The sequence below is a fragment of the Leuciscus leuciscus genome (genome assembly GCF_965113295.1).
Source record: "Leuciscus leuciscus genome assembly, chromosome: 6".
NCBI lineage: Eukaryota > Metazoa > Chordata > Actinopteri > Cypriniformes > Leuciscidae > Leuciscus > Leuciscus leuciscus.
In genome coordinates, this window is record NC_138730.1 from 12,103,603 (window position 1) to 12,110,582 (window position 6,980).

The window sequence follows — 6,980 nt, forward strand, 5'->3', positions numbered from 1 at the left end:
AAACATGAACCTCGTCTGAAAGGCAAAGGGGGAGGTGTCGCTGTAATTTATAGTCATATCTTCAGAATTACTAAGAAATCAAGTTTCAAATATAATTGTTTTGAAGTGTTGCTGCTTAATATAGCAATATATAGTGTAAATGATAAATCATGTTTAACATTTGTGCTGGCTACTGTATACAGGCCACCAGGGCACCATACAGACTTTATCACAGAATTTGCTGACTTTCTATCAGAGTTAGTACTGGCTGCAGATAAAGTCATAATTGTTGGTGTTTTAATATACATTTAGATAACGAAAAAGATGCATTGGGATTGGAGCAGAAAAATGGAGCGTTGCTGGAAGAAAACAAAACTAGAAGTATTTCGCATTTCATGGAAAGAGAGTTCGATTGCATACAGAGAGGCCTTAAAAGCTGCTGGATCAGCTTATTTTTCAAACCTATTAGAAGAAAATAAACAAAACCCTAGGTATTTATTTGAAACAGTGGCTAAACTAACGAAAAATAAATCTTCAACCCCAGACGTTTCCAAGCAATACAGCAGTAATGACTTTATGAACTTCTTTACTAACAAGATTTATAATAACAGGGAGAAAATTATAACTATGCAACCGTCTACTACAGTATCGCATCAGGCAGTGCATTGTAGTGTCCTTGAAGAAAAATTGGATTCATTCGTTGCTATAGGAGAGGAAGAATTTACTAAACTCATTAAATCATCTAAATCGACAACACGTATGTTAGACCCTATACCGACTAAGCTATTGAAAGAGATGCTTCCAGAGGTCACAGATCCTCTTCTTAATATCATTAATTCGTCTTTGTCTCTAGGATACGTACCGTTCGTTTTTTTTCGTTTTGTTTAAAATTGGTTTTGAAGAAATATACATCAGCATAACAGTGAAAGCTAATTCCATGTTTCCTAATGATATCTCCTAAGGGTAGCATGTACAGAGTGAACAGCAACGGTCCTAGTACTGAGCCTTGTGGTACGCCATACTGAACTTGTGATCGATAAGACATCTCTTCATTTACTGCTACAAACTGATAACGGTCAGATAAGTATGATTTAAACCATGCTAGTGCAATTCCACTAATGCCAACATAATTTCGAGTCTATTTAAAAGAATGTTGTGGTCAAAAGTGTGAAATGCAGCACTAAGTTCGAGTAACACTAATAGAGAGATACAACCACGATGATGATAAGATGATAAGATGATAAGAGCAAATCATTTGAAACTCTAATGAGAGTAGTCTCAGTACTATGGTACGGTCTAAATCCTGACTGAAAATCCTCACAGATATAATTTCTTTCAAGAAAGGAACACAGTTGTGAGGATAACGCCTTTTCTAATATCTTTGACAAAAGGTAGATTCGAGATTGGCCTGTAATTGACTAATTCTGTTGGATCAAGTTGTGTTTTTATAACAAGCGGTTTAATCATAGCCAGCTTAAAAGTTTTCGGTACATATCCTATTGACAAAGAGGAATTAATGATATTAAGAAGAGGGTCTGTGACCTCTGGAAGCATCTCTTTCAGTAGCTTAGTCGGTATAAGGTCCAACATGCATGTTGTCGATTTAGATGATTTAATGAGTTTAACGAATTATTCCTCTTCTATAGCAATTAATGAATCGAATTTTTCTTCAAGGACACTACAATGCACTGCCTGATGCGATGTTATAATTTTCTCCCTGATATTATCAATCTTATAAGTGAAGAAGTTCATAAAGTCATTACTGCTGTGCTGCTTGGAAACTTCTGGGGTTGAGGCTTTCTTTTTCGTTAGTTTAGCCACTGTTTCAAATAAACACCTAGGGTTTTGTTTATTTTCTTCTAATAGGTTTGAAAAATAAGCAGATCTAGCAGCTTTTAATCTAGCAGCTCTGTACGTAATCGAGCTCTCCTTCCATGAAATGCGAAATACCTCTAGTTTTGTTTTCTTCCAGTTGCGCTCCATTTTTCTGGCTGCTCTCTTAAAGGGATTGTTCACTTTGAAATTAAATTTTGGTATGTTTTAGCTTACCTCAAGGGCATCCAAGATGTAGGTGTCTTTTTTTCCGCAGTAGTTTCAATTTTTATATTTTTAGGTCAAACCGTTCTTGTCTGTCAGTCATATAATGCAGGTCGATGGTCACTGTCTCAAAGAGCATGCACAGAGTCCAAATTAAACAATTCCCCATCGTAAGTACACATTGATTAATTTGGACGATGGGTAATTGTTTTAATTTGGACTCTGTGCATGCTCTTTGAACCAGTGACCAAACTAGAGGTACTTCGCATTTCATGGAAGGAGAGCTCGATTACGTACAGAGCTGCTAGATTAAAAGCTGCTAGATCTGCTTATTTTTCAAACCTATTAGAAGAAAATAAACAAAACCCTAGGTGTTTATTTGAAACAGTGGCTAAACTAACGAAAAAGAAAGCCTCAACCCCAGAAGTTTCCAAGCAGCACAGCAGTAATGACTTTATGAACTTCTTCACTTATAAGATTGATAATATCAGGGAGAAAATTATAACATCGCATCAGGCAGTGCATTGTAGTGTCCTTGAAGAAAAATTCGATTCATTAATTGCTATAGAAGAGGAAGAATTCGTTAAACTCATTAAATCATCTAAATCGACAACATGCATGTTGGACCTTATACCGACTAAGCTACTGAAAGAGATGCTTCCAGAGGTCACAGACCCTCTTCTTAATATCATTAATTCCTCTTTGTCAATAGGATATGTACCGAAAACTTTTAAGCTGGCTATGATTAAACCGCTTGTTATAAAAACGCAACTTGATCCTACAGAATTAGTCAATTACAGGCCAATCTCGAATCTACCTTTTGTCAAAGATATTAGAAAAGGCGTTATCCTCACAACTGTGTTCCTTTCTTGAAAGAAATTATATCTGTGAGGATTTTCAGTCAGGATTTAGACCGTACCATAGTACTGAGACTACTCTCATTAGAGTTTCAAATGATTTGCTCTTATCATCTTATCATCTTATCATCATCGTGGTTGTATCTCTCTATTAGTGTTACTCGAACTTAGTGCTGCATTTCACACTTTTGACCACAACATTCTTTTAAATAGACTCGAAATTATGTTGGCATTAGTGGAATTGCACTAGCATGGTTTAAATCATACTTATCTGACCGTTATCAGTTTGTAGCAGTAAATGAAGAGATGTCTTATCGATCACAAGTTCAGTATGGCGTACCACAAGGCTCAGTACTAGGACCGTTGCTGTTCACTCTGTACATGCTACCCTTAGGAGATATCATTAGGAAACATGGAATTAGCTTTCACTGTTATGCTGATGATACTCAGCTGTATATTTCTTCAAAACCAATTTTAAACAAAACGAAAAAAAACGAACGGTACGTATCCTAGAGACAAAGACGAATTAATGATATTAAGAAGAGGATCTGTGACCTCTGGAAGCATCTCTTTCAATAGCTTAGTCGGTATAGGGTCTAACATACATGTTGTCGATTTAGATGATTTAATGAGTTTAGTAAATTCTTCCTCTCCTATAGCAACGAATGAATCCAATTTTTCTTCAAGGACACTACAATGCACTGCCTGATGCGATACTGTAGTAGACGGTTGCATAGTTATAATTTTCTCCCTGATATTATCAATCTTGTTAGTAAAGAAGTTCATAAAGTCATTACTGCTGTGCTGCTTGGAAACGTCTGGGGTTGAAGATTTATTTTTCGTTAGTTTAGCCACTGTTTCAAATAAATACCTAGGGTTTTGTTTATTTTCTTCTAATAAGTTTGAAAAATAAGCTGATCCAGCAGCTTTTAAGGCCTCTCTGTATGCAATCGAACTCTCTTTCCATGAAATGCGAAATACCTCTAGTTTTGTTTTCTTCCAGCAACGCTCCATTTTTCTGGCTGCTCTCTTAAGGCCCGAGTGTGCTCGTTGTAACACGGCGTTGGACTATTTTCTTTAATCTTCTTTAAGCGCAACGGAGCAACTGTGTCTAAAGTGCTGGAAAAGAGAGAGTTAAAAGTTTCTGTCGCAATATCGAGTTCTTCTAAGCTATCCGGGATGCTGAGATGATGAAACTGATTAGGAAGATTATTGATAAAGCAATCTTTAGTGGCAGAAGTGATAGATCTAATATATTTATAACACGGAGTCGGCTTTGCAGCCTCGGCTAAATGAAGTTTACACGAGACTAGATAATGATCTGAGATGTCATCGTTCTGCTGCAAAATTTCAATGGCATCAACATTTATTCCGTGTGATAATATTAGATCTAGAGTATGATTACGACAATGAGTGGGTCCTGACACGTGTTGTTCAGAATGTCTTTAAATGCCAATCCCAATGCATCTTTTTCGTTATCTACATGTATATTAAAATCACCAACAATTAGTACTTTATCTGCAGCCAGTATTAACTCTGATAGAAAATCAGCAAATCCTTTGATAAAGTCTGTATGGTGCCCTGGTGGCCTGTATACAGTAGCCAGCACAAATGTTAAACGTGATTTATCATTTACACTAGATAGTGTTACATTTTCGTGTAACAAGGTACACCCCTCCTTGAACTGCCACCTTACCGTGGTGGAGGGGTTTGAGTACCCGAATGAACCTAGGAGCTATGTTGTCTGGGGCTATATGCCCCTGGTAGGGTCTCCCAAGGCAAACAGGTCCTAGGCGACGGGTCAGACTAAGAGCGGTTCAAAACCCCTTATGATGCCCAAAAAAAGGAGGACCGTGACGTCGCCCGGTATGGCGCAGCCGGGGCCCCACCCTGGAGCCAGGCCCGGGGTTGGGGCTCGTATGCGAGCGCCTGGTGGTCGGGCCTCCCCCCATGGGGTCCGGCCGGGCTCAGCCCGAAGGAGTGACGTGGGGCCACCCTCCCGTGGACCCACCACCTGCAGGAGGGACCGTAAGGGGCCGGTGCTAAGTGGATCGGGCGGCAGTCAAAGGCGGGAGCCTAGACAATCCGATCCCTGGACGCGGAATCTAGCTCTAGGGACATGGAATGTCACCTCTCTGGCGGGGAAGGAGCCTGAGCTTGTGCGTGAGGTTCAGAGATTCCGACTAGAGATAGTTGGGATCACCTCTACGCACGGCTTGGACTCTGGAACCACACTCCTCGAGAGAGGATGGACTCTTCACCACTCTGGAGTTGCCCATGGTGAGAGGCGGCGGGCTGGTGTGGGTTTGCTTATAGCCCCCCAGCTCAGCCGCCATGTGTTGGAGTTCACCCCGGTGAACGAGAGGGTCGCTTCCCTACGCCTTCGGGTCGGGGATAGGTCTCTCACTGTCGTTTGTGCTTACGGGCCGAACGGCAGTGCAGAGTACCCGGCCTTCTTGGAGTCTCTGGGAGGGGTGCTGGAAAGTGCTCCGACTGGGGACTCCATCGTTTTACTGGGGGACTTCAACGCCCACGTGGGCAGCGACAGTGACACCTGGAGGGGCGTGATTGGGAGGAACGGCCCCCCTGATCTGAACCCGAGTGGTGTTCTGTTATTGGACTTCTGTGCTAGTTACAGCTTGTCCATAACGAACACCATGTTCAAGCATAAGGGTGTCCATCAGTGCACATGGCACCAGGACACCCTAGGCCGGAGGTCAATGATCGACTTTGTGGTTGTTTCATCCGACCTCCGGCCGTATGTCTTGGACACTCGGGCGAAGAGAGGGGCGGAGCTGTCAACTGATCACCACCTGGTGGTGAGTTGGATCCGATGGCGGGGGAGGAAGCTGGACAGACTCGGCAGACCCAAACGTACTGTGAGGGTCTGTTGGGAACGTTTGGCTGAATCTCCTGTCAGAGAGATCTTCAACTCCCACCTCCGGCAGAGCTTCGACCAGATCCCGAGGGAGTCTGGAGATATTGAGTCCGAGTGGACCATGTTCTCCACCTCCATTGTCAACGCGGCCACTCGGAGCTGTGGCCGTAAGGTCTCCGGTGCCTGTCGAGGCGGCAATCCCCTAACCCGGTGGTGGACACCGGAAGTAAGGGATGCCGTCAAGCTGAAGAAGGAGTCCTATCGGGCCTGGCTGGCTTGTGGGACTCCTGAGGCAGCTGATGGGTACCGACGGGCCAAGCGGACTGCAGCCCGGGTGGTTGCGGAGGCAAAAACTCGGGCCTGGGAGGAGTTCGGTGAGGCCATGGAGAAGGACTATCGGTCGGCCTCGAAGAGATTCTGGCAAACCGTCCGGCGCCTCAGGAGGGGGAAGCAGTGCCCTACCAACGCTGTTTACAGTGGAGGTGGGCAGCTGTTGACCTCGACTGGGGATATCATCGGACGGTGGAAGGAATACTTCGAGGATCTCCTCAATCCCGCCGTCACGTCTTCCATTGAGGAAGCAGAGGCTGAGGGCTCGGAGGCGGACTCGTCCATCACCCAAGCTGAAGTCACCGAGGTAGTCAAGAAACTCCTCGGTGGCAAGGCACCGGGGGTGGATGAGATCCGCCCTGAGTACCTCAAGTCTCTGGGTGTTGTGGGGCTGTCTTGGCTGACACGCCTCTGCAACATCGCGTGGCGGTTGGGGACAGTACCTTTGGACTGGCAGACCGGGGTGGTGGTCCCTCTTTTCAAGAAGGGGGATCGGAGGGTGTGCTCCAACTATAGGGGGATCACACTTCTCAGCCTCCCTGGGAAAGTCTATGCCAGGGTACTGGAGAGGAGAATCCGGCCGATAGTAGAACCTCGGATTCAGGAGGAACAGTGTGGTTTTCGTCCCGGTCGTGGAACACTGGACCAGCTCTATACCCTCTACAGGGTGCTGGAGGGCTCATGGGAGTTTGCCCAACCAATCTACATGTGCTTTGTGGATTTGGAGAAGGCATTCGGCTGTGTCCCTCGCGGCGGCCTGTGGAGGGTGCTCCGGGAGTATGGGGTCCGGGGCCCTTTGCTAAGGGCTATCCGGTCCCTGTACGACCGGAGCAGGAGCTTGGTTCGTATTGCCAGCAGTAAGTCAGACTTGTTCCCGGTGCGTGTTGGACTCCGGCAGG